Source organism: Anguilla anguilla, chromosome 11, assembly GCF_013347855.1.
Source record: "Anguilla anguilla isolate fAngAng1 chromosome 11, fAngAng1.pri, whole genome shotgun sequence".
NCBI lineage: Eukaryota > Metazoa > Chordata > Actinopteri > Anguilliformes > Anguillidae > Anguilla > Anguilla anguilla.
Window position 1 is genome coordinate 23,629,956 of NC_049211.1, and position 11,883 is coordinate 23,641,838.

Consider the following 11,883-nt stretch of genomic DNA (forward strand, 5'->3'; position numbering starts at 1 on the left):
TTTCCCCCAGACCATCTACTGTGGCAATTGGTCCTTGTCCTGCCCCCTCTCTCTCTCTCTCTCTTTTTTGGTGTGTGAGAGAGCAGAGGGAAATATGTTTGTGAATGTGTGTGTGAGAGAGAAAGAGAGAGTGTGTGAGAGAGAGAGAGAGACAGAGAGAGAGAATGAATGAGAGAGAGAGTGTGTGAGAAAGAGAGAGAGAGAGAGAGAGAGAGAGGGGTTTTACATGAGGGAGAAAAGGCTGGGAGGAAATGCATGTACATGTGTGTATAATATGTTTGCATGAAAGAGATGCACATGTGTTAGTTTATGTGTATCGTTTATGAATGGTGGTCTTTTCATGTGGATTCTATAGCCTTAATGATCATTCTAAAACAACTCCAGGTACAAATTAATGTTGGCTTTTCTCAAAAGCCACTTTCCCAAAGAGATCAAATCTATGAAGTGCTGAAGAGACTGTTGGGGCTCTTTCCAGTGGCTTATTTTACCTCCTTGCATCCTTTCTTCATGTCCGTTCCTCACTTCCTTAGCTCTACCCAATGGAGGATGCAAGGAAAGGATGTGACAGAAGGACGCAAGGATGGATGAACTGAGGAAACATGTATTAGGCAAATGGAACATCCTTGTTCAGTCAAGCATTAGTTTGACTTTGAATCCATGTCAATCACAGACGTGGGTAGAGGTGAATCCACGGGTCGATCATTTATATGTCATGCGGTTCAGAAAAATACTTTCGCAAAGGATGCACTCGCGTTTCCTTGCTCAAGCATTCTTTGGGAGTCAACTAGCTCCTTACTCCTTCAAGGACCATTAATGGGTTGGAATGTCCTTAAAGACGGCAGAACTCGGTCGATTTCCGGGTTGTTAAGAACCTAGGATACTAGGATGGGTCCTGGATCTTGGGGTAGTTCCCCCCTACCCCCAATTTCAGCCAGTGAGCTCTGAAAGTGTTGTAGCTGCTGACCTCTCAGGCACTTGTGACAATGTATTCTTCTAATCCAGTTTCTCAGTTTGGTAGAATGGCTTGACCTTGATAGCGTCTGTGTTGTCATCCCCCAGTTTTGTTAGTATGGACATAACAGTGCTAATAGGAAGGTTCAAAGCCTTGGTTATCTTTTTTAAACATTTCCATTTTTTCTGTTCTCTGAAGAACTTATCACAACATACGCAACTGCAGCAAGTGCTTGAAGTTCAAAAAAATCAGTAGGCATTTGCCGCTAGGAACAAATACGTAAGATGGCTGGTGCATTTAATTGCTTCAGTCCATCAGAAACAGCATGCCATTAATTAAGCAGAACATTGTTAAAAACAATACATCACTAAAATAATATAATAGTGTGACCATGCATCTGTTTTCATTTCTTTTAAGCTTGTTTTGGTAGAACAAGTTGTAGCCTACATTGTGAGGTTTGAGTCTTTGATGGAGAGCTTATTATCACTAACAATGCTATCGGGGGAAGGAGCGCTTAGCATTGACACTGTACACAGGGGCTATCAAACATCTGATTGCAACAACTGATGAGAACGGGTCTTGATCCTAGGGCATTCAAGAATCTGTAAACATTGTCACACTATGTTTCTCCTAGTATTTGGCAATATGGGTAAAACGCTTAGGCCGATACAAATCACATTCTAGGCAACACATGATTGTTAAGGTTGACAAATACCATGAAAAACTACCAAAACAATTGCAGAGAACAGTAAGAACGGAGAAAATCATGGAAATGGCAAAAATAGGGAAAGTCACAAAACTGTCCAAAAATGGCAAAATCACAGAATCCGTGACACCTGCGACTTCCCTGGCAAACACCCATCCATAATCATAGCCAATTTAAAGTGTAGTATCAGTCTGTGTTCTAATATCACAAGCACATTTTCATTATGTTCTTTTGTGCAAATTCTGATTTCACATCAGTAATCGTGCATTTGTCACCAAGAAAAACATTTAAAAAAAATTTAAATGGAGTCCAATGGGCCAATATACATTTACAGTTTCTGGAGATTTCACTCAGTTTCTGGAATTTTTTTATATCTACTCCTGAGACCAACTTTCTCAGAAGTGCCTTTACACAGCATACAGTACATTACCCATCTAAATTCCCAGGGTGTCTTTAAATGAACCCAGCCTCCTCTGTGACTGGAAACACGCCCACACCTCTCAACCAGTATCCTGTCTTTGGCAGGGACCCACCACCACACATTATTGTTTATTTACCTTCTTCATGCGTGGTAGTGATTGTGATCAAGGTTGGTGAGCGTGAGCTTGTCTCCAGTTGTCCGCTGTTGTGGTGAGCTCGGTTTGCTGTTACTCTGTAGGTGCAGCTGGCTCGACAGGAAGAAATTTTCCCAGGTTCACATCATGTGTGCAATTCAAAGGCTTGTAAAAAAAGAGGGGGTGGGAGGGGGGGAATTCTGTCACACAGCGGCCAAGCTGTACGAAACGGATGCAGAGCACGAACATGTGTGTCCCCGACTGGAGAGCGAGGCTATGACTCACCCCTCAGCATCATGCTATTGTAACAAGCTCAGCATGACCAGACTTCAAACTCATGTATCTCGTAATCGCAACCGCGCAGTGCAACTCCCAAGGAGACGCACCATTACATCATCAATCCACAGGCCCAGGTTTCTCCGGATCTGGAAAACCAATTATAGATAACCAAATTCACTGCGTTAAACCAACCCTAACAGTACTCCATCAGAGTTCATTTTTTACGCTGAACATTTTGCTGTGTTTTCTTGCTGGGAATCTATGGTGGCAATGTCAAGCTGCGTAGTGGATTCCCTTGCTCTATACACAGTCAGAGTAAAAAAAAAAAAAACACACCATTGTGCATGCTTTTTTAAAGCATCTAAATGAGATTTCAAAGCATTCAAAATGCCATTCTGAGATTGAATGATTGTGATCTCCCTTGAGGGGATTTTTGTGTTTGCGATTATGCCTGCGCCTCCACACGTAATTGTACACATGTACATGGCAAAACATCTGGAAGCACTGGAGGTAGCCTTGCGCTTTCTGGGGACTGCCTGCGAAATTACTCGTCAAACAATTCCTCCAGATGTGGGCAAATTCAGCCAAAATTGAGCATCTGGGATCCTCCTAAAAGTCCCTCTTTTTTTCTTCTTTTCGGACATGAAAAGCCAAAAACCTATTCTTCCCCCTTCAGCCTCCTCTCAGCACCCCCAGTCCCCCTCATTTTCAGCAGTGTTCCATTAGAGGTACAGGAAACGGTCTTCAGGGATATGTGCCCCCGGGTCCTCATTGTTGACTGAAACAGACCCCACCCCTCCTGTCCGCTCTCCTCAGAAGAGAAACGGGGGGCTCTGCCCTCCTAGGCCTGGGCTGTGGGTGAAGGAAAGTCCCAGGCTATACCGGGCCCTGTGGGCCGTGTGGGGAAACGAATCACCCTGAGGGAAGCCTCATTAAGGCACGTCTCCACATAGACGCAATGAAAGCTTTGGGTTTCCTGGGCCCACTGGTGCTGACATGGGCTGCCAGCGCTGAGGGTCGGGAAAGGGCCCACCATTTACTGTGGCCTTACAAGTGCTGTGTCTCTGCCTTCTGCCAGAACTCAGTGGCTGTGAGAGGCCGATCTGACCAGCCAGGAGGGGGCTTATGGCCTGTCCGCATGATTTTGTGCACCTTAGAGCATGTGGTAAATGTTGAATTGACTAACAGGTGTGTGTGTGTGTGTGTGTGTGTGTGCTTTGGAGGTTTCATTAAAAAAATTAAAAAAAACATTTTTTTTAATAGGCTGTGTGCAGGCTGATCCTTTTTCTAGATTTCTGGTTCTTCGTCTGCTTCTCTTCCCCTCAATAGCACATAACAATCGATTGTGGCTCTTCTGCCAAAACATGAAAGTTGTTGATGGATATTGGTTACATAATGGAGTGTGAAAGTGTGGTGAATTTGCCTGTTTGTCATGTGTTCGTGCTTTTTGGTTCATTACAAATAATAGCTTTCTCATAATGACCCTGAAAAAGGCATTAAAGTAATGGAGTCATAACAGAAATGAGAGTGTGGGAAAGACGTTCCCATGTGCCAGCTCAGTTAAACTCAATGTCCTTTCCTCTCTTTGAAAAATCTGTAAGACATTTTTTCATTTTATTGTCATAATAGAAAACATGTATCCTTGCCTTTAAACAGACTTATTTACTTGCACTAAGCCTATAATCTGTTTTGCTATTGGTGTGGAGTCAGCTGTCAGGATGTAAAGAAGTGCTGTAGGCTATATCCAGTTTGCAGAGAAGCCTGGAGGACTGCATTGATCAACTGAACAAACAGGTGCAATATTGTGATCATTGTAATTAGGGATCGGTTTACAAGTGAATTAGCAGCAGTGTAGGTGCGCTCATATCTGACAAACTCAGCGAATGATGTGAATTTATTTAACGAGTTTCCAATGCTACAGTGTCATGACAGAGTTCAGGTTTAAAAGGCTGCGCTACAACAGTACATTGTGATTTATTCTAATCATAATTTTGTGGTATTTGTTCTGGTCTGGCCCCAGCGTAGGAGCGCAGGCTGAATGTTGGCCAGCTGGGTCCCGACTGAGACGTCACTGGGAGGTGTGCAGTGAGCCATGAAAGAGGGCGGAGTGGTGCGGGGAAACCAGGGAACACGCCCTGCCGCACACATACACCCAGCATGCTAAAGGACACATATCCCACAGCAAGCTCCGAGCATCACTAACTACACACACATACACACACACACACACACACGTGCATACATACACCGGGACCACACGCATGTGTGCGCACATGTACACACACACATACACACAGAGACCACAAGCATGTTGGTGCACATACTCACATACACACACACACACATACACAGAGACCACATGCATGTGGGTGTACATACACACACACACACACACACATACACACATACACAGAGACCACATGCATGTGGGTGCACATACACACACACACACACACACACACATACACAGAGAGACCACATGCATGTGGGTGCACATACACACACACACACACATACACAGAGAGACCACATGCATGTGGGTGCACATACACACACACACACACACATACACAGAGAGACCACATGCATGTGGGTGCACATACACACACACACACACACAGACCACATGCATGTGGGTGCACATGCACACACACACACGCACACACACACACACACATACACAGAGAGACTACATGCATGTGGGTGCACCTACACACATACACACACACACACAGAGACCACATGCATGTGGGTAACATACACGCACACACACACACACACACACATACACAGAGACCACATGCATGTGGATAACATACACGCATACACAAATGGACCACACACATGCATGTGCACACATAAAGGCATATACGTGCAGATGGCATGCATACACACCACATGCACATGTACACACATGAACAGACACACACACACACACAAACGCATACACATGCGTTCATACACATCACATGCACCCACATGTACATGCACACAGAAAAAAACACCTATTTTCAGTTTAACTGAAATAGACGACCTCTTTAATTTGTAAGACAAAGTCTGATGCAGTTCTCAGTGACAAACCCCATATGTGCTGTAGGGCCATTCCCCAGGCAGGGCTGCCTTCCCATGAGGACCAGTGACCGCAGGTAACAGCCTGTGATGGAACCCTGTTTATGTTCTGGAAGGAAGCTGTCAGGGTTCCAGCGGGCACCACGCAGGAAGGGGTATGACTGACACACGAGTCGCGAGTACGCCGAGATACGGCTACGGCTACATTAAGAGCGCGCGCATTAATCCGCTAAACAGGCAATTTACAGGCCATTCCAAATCCCGCAGCCTACGGTCACAGCTCTCCGTGCTTGCCCCGGTTTTGCTCGTTTTCAGTCTTGAGTTTTATTTTTCTCAAGTCATTTCAAGACGCATTAATCTTCCCCAATTACGTGAATGACCAGACGGGGAGTGTAAGTGCTATTACAGCCCATGGGATTCTGAAACTCTTTCAACAACCATATCTCAAAAAATGTTTTTACATCTTTTGTCCATTAATTCACAACCCAGCCGAAGGGATTTCCTTCACTGGCGTGATTTAGAGCCAATGGAACTTAAACTGAGACTGTAGATGATGTCTACTTGCATTGCAAGGCATATGTGTGTGTCTGTGCACGTGTGTGTGTATGTATGTGAGTCTGTGTGTGTGTGTGTGCATGTGTGCTTGTGCGTGTGTGTGTGTGTGTGTGTGTAGGTGTGTGTGGGGGGGGGGGACTGAAAGTATTGTTTCTAACCCTGACTTCATGACACATTGTTTCAGAGGGAGGGAGCTCCCCTGAACCACATCCTGTGATCTCAGACAGGGCAGGGCAGCAGAGTGTTCTCACATCACCCAGCTCTTATATATACAGTATATATCTCCAGCTGAGGCAGGGCAGCATTCTCACATACAAAGAGGGAATACCAATGGAGGCTCCTCCAACATCTGGCTGACCATATCATTTTCCCACCCACACACACAAGCACACATGTATATATCTAGCCCCATCCTTCCATACATTTTCATGCATTTTCTAGACTGCTTAGTCCTGGTCAGTGTCATGGGAGGGGTGTGGGGGGAGGGGGGGGTGAGGGGGGTGGAAGGCTGGAGCGAGCCTATCCCAGCATATATTGGGTGAAACGTAGGAACACATCCTGGACAGGTCACAAAGCCATCGCAGGGCCCACACACTATTCACTCACACATTTATGCCCCAAGGGCAACTTAGACTCTCCAGTTAACCTAACATGCATTTCTTTGGCCTGTGGGAAGAAACCAAAGTGCCCGGAGGACATGGGTATTCAGAGGACATGCGAACACCACACAAAGGCCCTTGGCTGGGATTGGAACTCGCTACCTTCTGGCTGTGAGGAGACAGAGCTACTCACTGCACCTCTGTGCTGCCCTATATATAGTGAATATGGGGAAATATATTGATATAATGATAATTTCATGATAATTCACAGCAGTGTAATTTATTACAATATTTTCACGAGAGAGGAGTATCGTGTTGTTTATTTGAGCAAAGAGGCCCTGCTCGAGGGCAACGCTGTTCAGATCTTATCCATTTATTCAGCTGGATAATTACCAAAACCATTAGAGCTCAGTTTGTTCCTCAAGGATTTGACATTTCCAACTCTGTGGGTTTCAGTTCCCTGGCCCCCATACCCTAAATAAGTGTTGAGCGGGAACTGTGGACGCATACGTTAGCCTAGGGTTTTACTGGACTCTAAGCTGATTCAGACCTGCAGTACGTGCAGTTGACAAAAGAAGACAAAGGATTGCCCTTGTGGAGTCAAATTCCAAGAAACATTCCGGGAGGTGGCAGAAAATGATGAGACCTTCCTGTGGCTCGCGCGGCGTCTCTTGGGAGAGGAAACCGGGCAGAGGCCGGGAGGCCTGCAGGGTTTTTATAGACCCTGGCACAGCGCAGCGCTGTTAGCCAAAGCGATCATTTTAGAAAGGGGAGGAAACAATACAGTGGCACCCCCGCTTTCAGCCTTTTCCTGCCATTCTACTGTCCCCATGACAAGGGCCCCAAAATAGCACGCTTCCCAGACATGGAAGGGCCCAAAGATCCCCCCTCCCCACGCTGCAGGAAGCAGAGGTGTGGAGACTGCAGTGTGGGATTCGTCCCGGCTTTCCTACAGGGTGGAGCGAAGAGCGACCCGCCATGTCGACGAAAACAAATATAGGCCTCAGCACATTGTGTCCCGATACAGCATCCTCCTGCACAGCCCTCCCACAAAACAACACCCAGCCTGGGGCATTTCAGGTTAAGGGTTCAGGTTCCGGTCAATAACAGTGAAGTGGAAGGGACCAGTCTCTCTCACAGACTCACACTGGAGCAAGCCACTAGAGCTGACGGATGGGTCGGTAAACAGCAGGTTCGGTCCTAGGTGCTCAGAAAGCACTGTTTCACCGTTAGTGTTTGTCTGTGCAGCATCGCAGTGAGGATACACCGTATGCTGGGTCTGTGCTCTGTCTGTCCTGTCTGTTCCGTTTCTGTGCCATGTCTGTTCCGTTTCTGTGCCATGTATTTTCTGTGTCTGTGCTGGGTCACTTACGTGCTGGCACTGCCTGTGCTTTGTCTGTGCTGTGTCTGTTCTGTGTTTGTGCTGTCTGTGCTGTCTGTGCTGTGTCTGTGCTGTGCTTATCCTATATCTGTTCAGTGATTGTGCTGTCTGTGCTGTGCCTGTCCTGTGTCTGTTCTATGTCTGTTCTGTGTGAGGCCATGTGGAATTAGCAGGGGTCAGCCAATGGTGGGGGAGAAGAGAAACAAGCCCCACTGGGCCAGCACAGCCTGGTACTGCAAAGCAAGGGCATGATGTCATCACAGCATTACTGAGAAAAAAAGAAGGGGAAATATGAATAAGAGAAGGCTTTTCCATCGAGGTACATGGACACTGAGCTGTGGAACTCCAGTTAGCAAATCTTGACTGGTCCTAAAAGCTTTAGTGAGATTGAGTAAATGTCTGCATAAACAAATGGAATGCTGGTTGGTAATACACTCCTCATTTATACTCACCAAACAAACATGCACATTGGCCACAAATAATCTACAGTGATTAGATCATTCGCTTGCTTTGTAGGACTGACTCAAATTTAAGTTGGGATTCAACCAGATATCCTGGTATTTTTGAAATGATATCACATTCTTATGTACAGTTTCTCAAACATGAACAGACAAGGCCAGAGCTCCCTCTTTTTTCTCTTTTAAAGCTCCCTCCCTTCATCTTCAGTATTCTTTCCCCACAGTCAGTAGTCTAACCCCTGCCAGATGTTTCTTTTTAGCACTTCTCTCTGAAGGGAGCGCACTCCCTTTTTAAATAAAACTAACATAGCTAAACACACTAAAGTTCACACACATAAGCACACGCTAACTCATACAAACACGCACCATGCACACACATGCAGATACACTCTCACACATACATACACGCACACGCAAATACGCACACACATACACACAAATACAAACGAGCACATACTCACATAGGCTCTCTCTGTCTCTCTCACTCTCTCTCACACACACACACATGCATTCTCTCACACACACACACACACACATCCACCTCTCTTTCCCATCCTCTAGTCCCAAGCCCTTCTCACCATCCTTTTTCCCAGCATAATAGTGCTCCTCAGCGCAGACCTTTCCGAGCTCCCTCTTGCTCAAGTGTAGTTACCAGGGGGAGGGGCCTGCAGAGGCCATAACAAGTTCTAATTGGCCCTGATTTGGTGGGGCTGCCGGCATGCTGAAGTGATTTATGACTCAGGACGTGGATTGTTCTGAATTTCTCATCGGCCCTCTCAGAGATGGATTTGAACCCGGGGGTGAAACCGTGGAGAGTGAGAGCAGCTCATTAATCTGGAGAGGATGGCTGTCTGGGGGGGGGGGGGGGGATTTAGAGACTCACTCTGGAGCTGTGTGGTTCTGTGGTTCTGTGGGTGCATGTGCGTGTGAGAGAGAAAGCCATGTGTCTCTGCTGTGTGTAGCAATGAGCAATATTGTGTGTGAAATTGTGTTTGCGAGCACATTAAATAATGCTTACACAAATCCTCTCCATAAGTTCTCTGCTGTCTTTTGTTCACATAAACACACACACACACACACACACACACGCACACGCACACACAAAAAACATAATGAATAATAATGCACACACGTGCACTCAGCTACTGTACACACATCCATAATGGGATTATTAACAATGCAAAATGCTTCTGATAAATTCTCCCTCCATATATTGGTGGTTGTTTCATTCCAGCAACCTGTGCTGTTTATGACTTAGTTCAAGAATTAGTTTTCTAATGGGTGGTGTGGTTTGCACTGTGCTTCCTTACATAGCTAAACACCTTGCCTCAACATGAGGGACTCTGAGCTTTCAGATGCTTGGTCTGCCTTGCAGGGTAGTGATCTGTACATTTTGGCTTAATGTGATAAAATGTTCCTTGTGAGATCTATCTGATGAATCTGATTAGTGTTTGCTCCAGGATGTGCCAGCTCATTCAGTTAGGCTGCACAGCTAATTCTTGGCTGTTTTGGCAAAGCTTTCCCAATCTTTTCCTACCAAATTTTAAAATCATAGTCAAAGATCCAGTCCCATAGCTGCAACACCGACCCTTCATTTTGGAATGTGCACACTGGTACGTATGTCCCTCCATTTACTTTCAGTATGAAATCCTCAGGGACCCAATCGAGAACTGGAGTCGCTACTGAGCAATGAGCCTAGAGCATGCAGAACATACCCACCCTGTCTGAAACCGTCCCTCTCTGAGTAACATCACCATCAAATAAGTACCATCCTGCCAGGCCATCGGCCACAGTCAGTCAACCACAGTTGGTATCTTTTTAAATTTTGTTTGAAATCTTTGGCTCTGCACCACAGAACAGGATGTGTTCAGGGGGTACCGACAACTTATAAAGTCTCTATGAGAGCACCGCATTCACCATATAGCTCTAACAGCGACTGTGAGTGTCCACTAGATGGGGCCATTAGACAGGGTTTTAGCGATCCGAGCAGTTTTGTGAAAAAAAAAAAGGAATGAGCTTGAAGTCTGACTCAATACTGCCCTCTAATGTGTAGTATAAGAAAACACACTGTGCTCTTCAACTTCAGTCATTTGACATTGCGGTTTGAGGCAATAAATCAAATTCAGTGAATAAAATCCAATAAATAAAATGCAGTATTAAGAGAGGCACAAAACATACAGTGGAATATTTGGACAGTGACACCATTTTTATCGTTTTGGCTCCTTACTCATTCGATCTGTTTGGTAACTGTAACAATGACAAATATTGGAAATTCTCCTTCTGGAAAATGTCCAGTTTGCAGTATTCCTGAGGCAGGTTTTTTGCAGTGTTTTCCATTTTTCCTTGGTGACCTCCTGCAGAGAGAGAGAGAGAGGATGCATGGAGGTGCTCGGGCGAGGCTCTGCACTTGCAGCTCACTTCTAGCTCATACGCGAGTCATTTACCTTTCAGACTCTCGCTGTGCTTTTGCATTCTATCCTCTGTCCAAGGACAGCGGCTTGCACAAGACAGGAAGGACAGCCGTAATCTCCTCTCTTTTGAAGAGATGTATTCTCTGGGAAAGCTGAGAGCTGAGTCTATATGAGGTCATCGAGGTGCACTGGCTGAGTTGAAAAAGCCTTTGCACATACTGTATGAAGTGCACTTTGAGTGCACTGCTCTGAAATGGGGTCTTAACAGAGTGATTCTTCTGGTAGACTGGTAGCTAGATGTATAGTCTGAGTTCATATGTCGCTGCCTCTCCCTAAAGAGAGAGAAAGAGAGAGCAATAGCACCAGATAGAATGAGAATAATTGCGCCTCTTACGTTCCCTAACCTGTAGGACAGAAGGGAGACTGTGACCCCTCCATGTGTATACGGTGCAAAGTTAATCTGTGTGTGTGTGTCACAGTGTATGTGTGTGTGGTGTGTGTGTGCACATGTGTTTTGGGGGGGCTGTTCACCCTAGGCAGTCTCTGATGTATTTCTCTAGGCACAGAGAGGCACCAAGGTCTTCCCCATCAAATATTCATTTCACAGTAACAGTTCTTCAGCTTTAAATAATTCTCAAAGAACTGCGCCCAAAGCAAGGTCTTGCTACCCCGGGCACGTCTTAGCCTGGACAATGGATTCAGGAGAGCAGAAAGCCAGAGATAGAGAGAGAGAGAGAGAGAGAGAGAGAGAGAGAGAGAGAGAGAGAGAGAGAGAGAGAGAGAGAGAGAGAGAGAGAGAGAGAGAGAGAGAGAGAGAGAGAGAGAGAGAGAGAGAGAGAGAGAGAGAGAGAGAGAGAGAGAGAGAGAGAGAGAGAGAGAGAGAGAGAGAGAGAGAGAGAGAGGAACAGAGAGGTCCTGG